Source organism: Triturus cristatus, chromosome 5_2 (genome assembly GCF_964204655.1).
Source record: "Triturus cristatus chromosome 5_2, aTriCri1.1, whole genome shotgun sequence".
Taxonomy (NCBI): Eukaryota; Metazoa; Chordata; class Amphibia; order Caudata; family Salamandridae; genus Triturus; species Triturus cristatus.
The window spans coordinates 482,825,108-482,837,619 of NC_140588.1; positions in this window are offsets into that span (position 1 = coordinate 482,825,108).

Here is a 12,512-nt window from a genome sequence, read left to right on the forward strand (position 1 = left end):
TCCACTCCACGGTGAAATTAGAACTACTCCTTGACAAAATATCAGTTCACCTAGATGGTCTCTAAATAGAACATTGCTTCTGGACAATGCAGTAACTGACCAGCCGAAAAAAGATACAGCAGATTTTTTCAAAATAAACAACAACTCAGCTTCCCCACATACAATCTTGGACACTAATAAGGCATTCATTAGGGGAAAAATAATAAATCAGACAGCATTTAAACACAAAGAAACTAAGAACAGATGAAGAGATTTAAAAGCTAGAATTTAAAGATTCCAGAGAGATGTAGAGATCATCTATAGTGCCAAGGATCAGACTACTTTGGACAATAACATTAAAGAAGCACGAGCTGAATAAGCAGAATATCTGAAAGGAATATTACAGAGCAAATGGGAGGCTAGTAAACTAATTCACTATGAATATGGAGAGGTCTGTGGGAAATTACTAGCCTAGAAAATGAAAGTGGGACACGGCAAAAACACCTACGAGGGAATTGAAATCAAAGAATCTGGTAAATGGTGAATGGCAGATTTAGACATAACAAAATTAAAGAGGGGGGTAGAACGGACCACTTGTCCTGTGTAACCAGGGTCTTTGTCCATGTGAGAACTGTCATACAAAAACCCTCATACATGTACACATGCCGTGGCAGTATATCTTGGTTCTCCGCCTGAGTGTACTGTTACAGCATCATCATTGGGTCTTTTTCTTTGTAAGTATGCTGACCTCCACCTGGAGGAAGACCTACTGGTTTGTCAGAAGTGGTCAGGAATAGAAAAAGAGGGTGTGCTCGTGCTCTAGTGTAGTGAATTAAAATTCCCTACATTACTTTTTACAAAAATATTTATTGGAGAAGTTGTGATGTGGGAAAGTAAAAAACAGTAGTGGTGCGTGTGTAGATTCAGTCACTAATCTACCGCACTGATGTGGGTCAACATGTTTCAGCCTCATGGAAACTCTAGAGGCTTTCGTCAGGACCGAGGTGTGTTCTTAAGAGTGCATTATGGCTCTTAACAGAGAGGTGTACTCACCACCCTTGCAATGTAAGGTCAGATCTGTAGTATCTGTACCTGAAGGAAAGAAAAAGAAATGTGCAGTTGCATGTTCATACATGACATCATTGTTCATTCATGCTAGAATATGTATATGAAATGCTGAAACAGTGGTGTTTAAATCTCAACTCACCATACTCGGGATGAGATCATTGTGCGTCTGTATTGCGCAAACGGTGAATATAACTAAACTGGGCTTGATTAAGAGCGAGTGGCAGATGTGTCAAGTAGCGGTCTCAGAGAGGAATCAGTGCATCGTTCTTGCCATGTTATTCAAAGGTCATTGCTCATAGACGTACGGTGTCTCAGTCTAGGCCTTGTTCGTAAAGTGCTAGTCGTTGCTCAGCGTCCTCTGATTGTATATCAAAAGGATAACTGAGGTGCTAGTGATCGTTATAGCGGTTGTATGCCCCCAGTTCATAAACGTTCTCATTGCCTTGTCAGCATGGTTGCTAAGAGTCCTTTCATTGTATATTAAACGGAGAAAGTATAAAGGATAACTGGGGCGCTCATGATAGTTACTGCGGTTGCGTGTCTCCAATACATTGGTTCTCTCATCACCTTTTTCAGCGTGTTGTTGGGCCTCCTCGGGGTGCCGGTGAGCTAAGGGGAAACCACTTCTGTCGGGATAAGAGAGGGGTTAGTCACGCCTCACTTATAAATGCTTCTCGTGCCGGCGGAGTTTGTTTGTGGTTTCTGACCGGTTCCAACAAGTCGCTCGCTTGTCATGGCTCTGTGCGCGGTGCCCCGGGTGACGTGGGCCTGTCCAGAGCTTGTATTTACCTACGTAGAATGCAGAAATAGACGTAGGACTCATTGCAGTGTGAGCGGTTGGCATGACTGGTTGGCCTTCTCTGTAGGTGTAATAGTGGGAAGACTACTATCAGAAATCTCAGTTTTTTGATCAGATAACGTTCAATGAAATTCAATTAATTAAATTAAATGGATTAAATTAAATTAAATTTTGGTAGAGCGGGACATTTATAAAAGTGGAAAATGTCTCAAAATGCTGAGAGTCAGTGAGGTTGGTACTTAGGTAGGATGTGGTACTCGAGATCATTGTCTTGATTCATAACGAAGTTCCTTTCCTTGAGGCATGGTACTTATTTCATACATTAGGTTCATTCTCTATCAGTACACGGTTGTCTCCTCCTCTGAATGGGTGTTTTATTTTTGCCAAAGTGGGACGAGTTCACATCAATGTGTGCCACGGGATATTGTCGTTCAGTCCCTCCATATCTGTCTTAAGACGATGGATCCAACGTTACTCTTTTTCAAAGAGGATTCTTTCGGCATTGTTGGTCTTCTTCTGCAATGTCTCAAGGACTACCCAGTTCAGATTGTTAGCATTGTGATTACATTCTATGCAATGCTTGCTCATTCTGGTGGTTGCTCTCTTGCAGGTCACTTTGCTTCTATGCTCGCATATACGCTGTTTGATTTTGCGGCACGTCATCCCTGTGTATTTGAGTCCACAGGGACACACAATCATGTAAACCACGTGTGTCGTGTTGCAGTTAGTGTGCTGGCATAACGTCCATGTAAAGTTTGGTATGAGTTGTAGAGTCTTGGTTATCTTGGTAAGTTTGCAAACTGAGCAGGATACGCAGGGATAGTGTCCTACTACTGGGCTGAGGTTCCAAGCTGCCGCCAAGGTTTCTCTTGTTATGATTGATTCTGGTCTGGTGTGTACAAGAAAGTCCTTGATGTTTCGCATTCTTTTGTTTGCAAATCGAGGTTTCGGCCACTTCAGGGTGTTTGATGTGAGGATCCTCCAGTTCCTGTTGATGATCTTTTTGACAGTGTTCGTGGACGTACTGTACGTTATTACACAGGTCAGTAGATCCTCAGGTGCTTCCCGTGGGACAGTCTCCAGTAAACCTTCTCGCGGCTGGTTCCTCGCCCTTTTCTGACATTTCCTTATTGTTTTGATGGGGTAATCTCTTCTTTCATGCTTTTGCTCCAATTCTTTTGCTTGTATTTTGAATATACAAGCAAAAGAATTGGAGCGAAAACTTGAAAGAAGAGATTACCCCATCAAAACAATAAGGAAATGTCAGAAAAAGGCGAGGAACCAGCCGTGAGAAAGTTTACTGGAGACTGTCCCACGGGAAGCACCTGAAGATCTACTGACCAGAACCAATCATAACAAGAGAAACCTTGATTTATTTTGTGTGTTTTATAAAGCGCACAGCTGCCCCAACGGGGCGTCCCGGCGCTGATAAATCTGGGAACAGGGAGGATCAGAACAGAAGAAGCATTATGTGGAAAAGAGATGAGTCTTCAGAGACTTTCGGAATGCTGATTCTGTTTGACAGGCACGTAAGGCAACCGGAAGCTTGTTCCAACACTGAGTGGCGCAAACCTCGAATGTTTTCCCTCCAGCACGAGTTCGTTTGAATCTTGGGGTTTGCAGGAGAAGTAGAGAGTTAGAACGTAATGTCCTAGTGTTGACATACGGCCTCAGAGTACTTTTCAGGTGGGCCGAGCCATTGCCCTTAGAAGCGCGAAAAGCCAGAGTCATGGCCTTAAATACACATCTCTTGGCAATGGGTAACCAATGCAGTTTAGGGAGGTGAGGGGAGATGTGATGTCTAGCAGGAATTCTCTCCACCAGCCGAGCGGCAGTATTTTGGACAGTCTGTAGTTTATGACATAGGCCTGCTGTGATACCAAGGTATAGTGCGTTGGCATAGTCGAGATGCGATGTTATCAATGCTTGTACCACAGTCTTACGGCAGTCCGCCGGCAGATAGTTGATAAGCTGGTTGATAGTCTTGATCTTAGCAAAACAGGATGCTGCTACTGTTTGAACCTGGGCATTAAAACTTAGATGATTATCCCAGCGCACTTCCAGATTTCTCACCGAGTCTTTAGGCGTGGGGGCTTGGCTCAGATCCTCTGGCCACCACAGGTTGGAATCTAAAGGGGATGGTGAATTAAAAAACAGAATCTCCGTCTTTCCTGCATTGAGTCGGAGGGAGTTAGAGTCCATCCAACTAGAGATGTCTCTGAGACAGGATTTCAGCGGGTCGAAGGCAGAGGGGGAGGGTGTGTCAAAGGTAAAAAGTAACTGAATGTCGTCAGCATAGGAGGTGGATTTGATCCCAGTTTGCGCAATCAGTTTAGCCAGGGGGGTAAAATAAACATTAAACAAAAGCGGGCTCAGGGATGAGCCCTGTGGAACTCCCCATTTGAGTGGTCTAGCGGAGGAGGTATAAGGAGAGGTATATACCTGCTGTGTGCGGTCGCATAGATAAGAAGAGAGCCACCTCAACACAGTTCCGCCTACACCCAGGTCCCCCAGCCTTCTCAGCAGGATCTTATGAGAGACGGTGTCAAATGCTGCTGAGAGATCCAGCAGCACTAACACCGCCCTCGACCCCCGGTCCAGCGTCCATCTCACCGAGTCAGCCATTTCAACAAGGGCTGACTCCGTGCTATGGCCTGACCGAAAGCCGTGCTGAGAATCATGTAGGAGCCCATTGGATTCAATGTAATTCGCCAGCTGGGAGTGTGCCAGTTTTTTCAGGATCTTAGCTGGGGCAGGCAGAAGAGAAATAGGCCTGTAATTACTGGGGTTGTCAGGGTCTAAATTGGGTTTCTTCAGAATGGGGACCAGGGAAGCATGCTTCCATTTGGCGGGGAAGCTGCCCATTCTCAAGGATTCATTCCCGATATGATTCAGGTAGGGATTGAGCAGGGGTGCCAGTTTTTTATATTGTTTGGCTGGCAGAGGGTCATTTGGAGAGCCAGATTTGCATTTGAGTAATTCTACCATCGTGTCGGCCTCAGAAATATCTGCAAATTCTAACAGAGTGGGCGACTGTAGCGTGTAAGTAGTAGATTCCTCTTCCAATCCTTCACTGTTGGAAATAGGGAAGGAGGTGTAGATGGTCTCGATTTTTTCCTCAAAGAATTGCGAAAGTTTATCGCACAGAGACTGGGAGGCAGGTTGAATTCGAGTCAGCGCGTTGGGGTCTGTGAAGGATCTGACTATGTTAAAAATCTCCCTAGCGCCGTTAGTAGCATGTTTAATTCTGGAGGCCAGAAAGTCCCTTTTGTGCTCCTCAATCATTCTGCGGTATTCTTTGAGGGCCGTCTTATAGGTGGTTTTGCTATCCAGGGAATAGTTCTGCCTCCAGGATCGTTCGAGAGATTTGCACGATGCCTTTTTTTGACGAAGCTCGTCGGAGTACCATGGTGCTGATGGTGCAGCCCTGTAGGTTTTGATAGGTTTAAGAGGGGCCAAAGCCTCTAGGGCTTGACCGATCCAGGTGTCCAAATGGTCAATACCACTATCTGGGTCAGACGACGGGATGGGTTGGGAGTTTTGTAAGTATTCCTGGAGCGTTTCTGGGGTAATACGGCTCCAGTTTCTGCCGGATGCTTTAGGAGTGATAGTGGGTCTGATGGGGCAAAAAATACCAATCTCAAAAGGGAAGAGGAAGTGGTCCGACCAGATAACCGGGATGGGAGAGGCTGCCAGAATACTTGGTAGGTTGGAACAGATCAAATCTAGTGTATGTCCCGCTTTGTGCGTGGGAAAAGCTATTTTTTGAACTAGATTGCAGGCTGCCAGCGTAGAGATAAAATTTTTGCCGTGCGTGCAAGATTCCTCATTTGCGTGGAGATTAAAGTCCCCTAAAGCAGTGAAGTTGGCGTAGCGTGTGCTAAGCTGGATAATATAATCCGCCAGAGCCGGCAGGTAGGAGATGTTGGAATGGGGGGGACGGTAGATAAGAATTCCCGAGCAGGAGGTAGACGGGGAGATTTGAACACTGAAAGGGAGACTCTCTATGCAGTCAATTGGGTCAGATAGAGGGAAGGTAGCCGTCCATTTGGACTTGTGGATTAAGGCAACGCCACCCCCCTGTTTACCGATGGGTCTATTGGCACAAACGATACTATAGCCCTCCGGTAGGGCAAGGGTGATGATAGGGTTCGTGGTCTCATTCAGCCAAGTTTCTGTTAAAAAAAGCAGATCCCAGTTGTTGTCCCGAAGGGACTGCCAGATGTCAATGGCATGTTTGCTCAAAGACCTGCAATTAATCAGCGCAGCTCTGAGGGTCAGAGAAGGGCGGGCTCCCCTAATGGAGGCAGGACTCAGAGCGTGGGCCGGACTATAAGTTAAGTCGAGGGATGGAAGGGAGAAATGGCAGACTTTACATACGTAAACGTGGCTCCGAGCGTCAGGGATAGACCAGAGGCAGGTCGAACATGGGGAGGGTCTCAGGGACATCATCGCAGTCCGAGAGTACGTTAAGGTGGTATTGCTGGTAAATCGGGCAGGGGGACCGGCCCCGGTCGCGTCAAGATCGCGGATGAGCGCAGACGAGCTTGCCTTAAGCACGCCTTCGGCGCGCATTTGTCGCGCCCGCTGCGCTCGTCCGCTGCGCTTCCGGTAGATACACATGTACATAGTGAGGGGGCAGGTGCAGGGGGCGTGGCCTCGAAGTGGGCGTGTCCCTGTCTCGGCGAGGGTAATGGCGGGAAAAGCAGGTCGGCGATTTCGCCCTTTCCAGCGCTCGTTCCGCTTTGTGAGGGGTGCCTGCACACTGTGTGTCAGGAAGGGTAGGTGATTGATTTTAAAAAGCAGCTTGGAACCTCAGCCCAGTAGTAGGACACTATCCCTGCTGCTCCTGCTCAGTTTTCAAACTTACCAAGATAACCAAGACTCTACAACTCTTACCAGACTTTACATGGACGTTATGCCAGCACACTAACTGCAACACAACACACATGGTTTACATGATTGTGTGTCCCTGTGGACTCAAATACATAGGGATGACGTGCCGCAAAATCAAACCGCCTATATGCGAGCATAGAAGCAACGTGACCTGCAAGAGAGCAACCACCAGAATGAGTAAATATTACATAGAATTTAATCACAATGCTAACGATCTGAACTGGGTAGTCCTTGAGACATAGCAGAAGAAGACCAACAATGCCGAAAGAATCCCCTTTGAAAAAGAGCAACGTTGGATCCATCATCTTAAGACAGATATGGAGGGACTGAACGATAATATCCCGTGGCACACATTGATGTGAACTCGTCCCACTTTGCCAAAAATAAAATCACCCATTCAGAGGAGGAGACAACCGCGTACTGATAGAGAATGAGCCTAATGTATGAAATAAGGAAAGGAACTTACTTATGAATCAAGACAATGATCTCAAGTACCATATCCTACCTAAGTACCAACCTCACTGACTCTAAGCATTTTGAGACATTTTCCACTTTTATAAATGTCCCGCTCTACCAAAATGTAATTTAATTTAATCCATTTAATTTAATTCATTGAATTTCATTGAACTTTATCTGACCAAAAAACGGAGATTCCTGATAGTAGTCTTCCCACTATTACATCTAAAGAGAATGCCAACCAGTCATGCCAACCGCTCACACTGCAATGAGTCCTACATCTATTTCTGCATTCTCGTAGGTAAATACGAGCTCTGGACGGGCCCGCGTCACCCGGGGCACCGCGCACAGAGCCATAACAAGCGAGCACCTTGTTGGAACTGGTGAGAAACCACAAACAAACTCCGCCGGCACGAGAAGCATTTATAAGTAAGGCGTGACTAACCCCTCTCTTATCCCGACAGAAGTGGTTTCCCCTTAGCTCACCGGCTCCCCGAGGAGGCCCAACAACACGCTGAAAAAGGTAATGAGAGAACCAATGTATTGAGGACACGCAACCGCAGTAACTATCACGGGCGCCCCAGTTATCCTTTATACTTTCTCCGTTTAATATACAATTTAAGGACTCTTAGCAACCACGCTGAAAAGGCAATAAGAACGTTTATGAACTGGGGGCATACAACCGCTATAACGATCACTAGCACCTCAGTTATCCTTTTGATATACAATCAGAGGACGCTGAGCAACGACTAGCACTTTACGAACAAGGCCTAGACTGAGACACCGTACGTCTATGAGCACTGACCTTTGAATAACATGGTAAGAACAATGCACTGATTCCTCTCTGAGACCGCTCCTTGACACATCCGCCACTCGCTCTTAATTAAGCCCAGTTTAGTTATATTCACCGTTTGTGCAATATAGACGCACAATGATCTCATCCCGAGTATGGTGAGTAGAGATTTAAACACCACTGTTTCAGCGTTTCATATACAGATTCTAGCATGAATGAACAACGATGTAATGTATTAACATGCAACTGCACATTTCTTTTTCTTTCCTTCAAGTACAGATACTACAGATCTGACCTTACATTGCAAGGGTGGTGAGTACACCTCTCTGTTAAGAGCCATAATGCACTCTTAAGAACACACCTCGGTCCTGACGAAAGCCTCTAGAGTTTCCATGAGGCTGAAACATGTTGACCCACATCAGTGCGGTAGATTAGTAACTGGATTTACACACGCACCACTACCGTTTTTCCCCACATCACAACTTCTCCAATAAATATTTTTGTAAAAAGTGATGTAGGGACTTTTAATTCACTACACTAGAGCACGAACACACCCTCTTTTTCTATTCCTGACCACTACTTACAAACCAGTAGGTCTTCCTCCAGGTGGAGGTCAGCATACTTGCAAAGAAAAAGACCCAATGATGATGCTGTAACAGTACACTCAGGCGGAGAACCAAGATATACCGCCATGGCCTGTGTACATGTATGAGGGTTTTTTATGACAGTTCCCACATGAACAAAGACCCTGGTTACACAGGACAAGTGGTCCACTCTCCCCCCTCTTGATTTTTGTACTAACCATTGGAAGCCGAATGGATCACAGCTTCTCTTTCCCACCTCATTGATTACGAATGATTTAGATATAAGGCAGGTCTTCACCAGTGTTTTTCACAAATTATGCACAGATGATCTAGGAGCCTCCAAAGACCAGCTAGGGAGATGGCTCAGGGAGGATGCCTTGCCGGCACTTGAATGTGAATTAAAACAGAGCTTAAATCAGGAGATTAGCATGGAGGAGGTGAGGGGGTAATCAAGGCATTGAGGAGAGGAAAAGCATCTGGCCCGGCTAGCTTACTGAATGAGCTATATATGGTTCTAAAAGATGGGCTAATTCCGGTTTTAACCAACGTATTAAATGCCCTTTCTTCTGTAGCCCTCAATTTGACATGGTCCAGGGATGAAGTAACGATTAGTGTAATGCTGAAACCTAAGAAGGATCATAAATTCTGTGAATCATATAGACAAATCTTGCTATTAAATAGCGATTATAAGTTTTACACACGTGTTAGCAAAGACATTGGAGAGTGTGATTGGGGGCCTACATCCGAAGATCAAAAGGGCTTCATTAAGGGAAGACAACTCCACGAGCTAACAAAGGATGGGGTGCGTGCGATCGATTTGGCTACAGAAAGAAAACCTCCATTAACGAAACTAACTTTTGATGCCGCTAACGCATTTGATGGGTGAGTTGGCCCTTCTTACTCTATGTGATCAAGCAATATGACTTGGGAGAAGAATTCTCAAGGGCAATTGTTTTGGTATGTTACGTATAGTTCTAGTGCGCACGTTCAACAAATGATTTCATGGCGCGAAGGTCAATCTACAAAGAGCTGACAGCGAGAATTGTAGTAAATGGAAATCTAACTAAACAGATCAATATAGGAAGAGGGAGGCAGCACGGGTGCCTGCTGTCACCTCTGCTCTTTAACCTATATATCTAACCCTTAGTAAACAGAATTGGACAAAATCAGGACATTATCTCCTTTGAACAGTGGCGGCTCCTCTGCTATGGCGGAGGAGTGTCGCCCCCACTGCTTTTAAGCAGTACAGAGTACAAAACATGAAATGATAATAACTTGGAGTTATTATCATTTCATGGTTCGTGCTGCTTTGCGGGCGGGCGGGTGGGGCTGCTCTGCTCTCGGAGCAGGGCATGGGAGGAGTGGTTTGCCCACCCCTAAGTGCGCATGACTGTTTGGTCAGCTGTCTCGGGCCGCCGAAACCAGTCATGCACACTTTCTCTGTTCTCCATGCAGTCTGCATTACAGCCTGCATGGAGAAAATGCCCATCCCACCAGCCCCTGGCTGAGCGCCGTTTCACGGCGCTCAGACCAATCACAACGCTGCATTGCAGCTTTATGATTGGTCAGGGGGGCCTGGGTGCTTACCAATCACAACGCCGCATTGCAGCGTTGTGATTGGTCAGTGGGACCTGGCTGTTCTTCCTGTTCCAAGATAAGGAGAGCAGGAGCAGAGATGTGGGACCCGGTGGCAAGGCACGTTTATTTTTTTTTGTATTTCCCACCCCAACTCCCCGCGTGACTCCCCCTGTGACACACCCCGTGATACCCACCACCACCCGCGAGCCATGCCAGCTGCCACTGCCTTTGAACATAATGGAGGGGTGTAAAAAGTTGCGCTCTACGCTGATGATCTGATGGTTTACACCCAGGACTTTGTATGCTCCTTTCCAGTGATTAATACACATGTGTAAGACGCAAAGAGATTGGAGAGGGTGATTGGGAGCCTACTTCACGAAGATCAAAAGGGCTTCATTAAGGTTAGACAACTCCAAGAGCTAACACATGATTTGGAGGGTGCGATTGATGTGGCTACAGAAAGTAAAACTCCATTAATGATACTAACTTTTGAAGCAGCTAAGGCATTCAATAGGGTGAGTTGGCCCTTGTAACACTATGTGATCAAGCAATATGAATTGGGAGAAGAATTTTCAAGGGCAATCGTTATGTTATGTTATGCTATGTTACGTATATTTCTAGAGCGCACGTTCACCAAACAGTTTCATGGTGCTACCGTCAATCTACAAAGAGATGACAGCGAGACTTGTGGTAAATGGGAACTTCACTAAACAAATCAATATAGGAAGAGGGACGCGGCAGGGGTGCCTGCTGTCACCTCTGCGCTTTAACCTATATATTGATCCCTTAACAAACAGAATTAGAAAAAAAGCAGGATATTATCCCCTGCAAACTCTGAATGATTTTGGGAGGGTTTCTGGATATCTGATAAATCAGGAAAGAACGGAAATAATGGCATGAAATACCCACTGCGATAGCCCTTTTGAAAAAAGGAAATAAGATACTTAGGGGTCCAGGTAGTTCAGGAACTAGATAAGATGGCCCAAGTTAATTTTGATAAAATAATGACAGAAACCAAGAAATGACTGGGATCATGGGGATGCCTCCCCCTTTTGATCCTAGGAAGAACCAACTTAATAAAAATGGTGATACTCCCAAAATGTACTTTAATTTTTAATGCAAAACCATTAACTTTTAAACCAGATTGGGTTAGGAAATTACAGGGGGAGATAAGTAGTTTGATCTGGTCATCAATGGGGTGAGAATTGCCTCGCGGAAACTCCGTAGGAATAAAGCAGAAGGAGGTATAGCAAGGGCATTTTTTTTATTTTTACTGCTGGGTCTTTCAGCTAAAGAATATAAGAATATTTCTAAGGTTTTCAAACTCCTCCTTTATTCCAAGCACTGATGAAAAATCTGCCACATGGGGTCAACCACTTCCTTTTTAAATATGGTCACCCAAAGTTCTTCAAAAAGATTAGACTGAACACTCTGAATTCAGCTTGTAAGCTTTGGTTCCAGGTCAGGCGGGTGCTGGGTTACCCTATTATAGTGGATTTGCACCGATATGGAACTCACCTGGAACAACGGAATGCCTACAGAATATCTAGCAAGACTCTTGATAGAACCAGGTGTGACCAAATTCGGTCAAATTATTGAGGAAAATCGTCTGGTCTCCTGGGAAACCTTAGCTCGGATCACAAACAATATGTTACCTAAATTTAAGTTTTAGCAATTGGCAAGTTGGGCACAGGGATTGGGTAAGGATGGGGAAGGAAACATGGAGTGGGAAGAAAAACTACAAGGGTGCCCCCCCTCAAAAAAGAGAGGTCTCTAAATGGTACTGAATGCTGGTGTGAGTCTTTACCTTGCCAAATGAGACTTGGAAGAGGGACTTGCCGATGCTGGAGTTAACACACTTATGGCAAGTTTCTATGTTTGCTCTCTGGGTTTCAGGAAAAATCTGGACCTCTTAGAAAAATAATCTATTGACAATACACAGGGCGTATTGGATGCTGAAGAAACTATCAGACTTAGGAGGTCAAGAGACAAAGGTTTTCCTCAAGTGTGGTATGGAGAGGGCAGACGACATCCATATGTTCTGGCAGTGTCTTGCTATCCAGGTATTCTGGCAAGAAGTGGTTAAGACATAATGAGAAAGGAAATTAAGGTAAGGCTTTCATTGGAGATCTTTGGCATTTTAGAAAGTGTTGGGTTCTTGTTAAAGTTACGAAAAAAACAATCATCACTATTATTTCTACTAATCCTGCTTGCACAGAGAGAGATCTGCATGAAATGGGTGTCTGCACACCTGATCTTTATGGATTGGGTAATCTCGGCTCAGAGGGTCGGCAGGTTAGATCACAGTTGTTACTCGAGTAAAAGAGTAGAGATGTGGGAGTCCTGGGAACACTGGTAT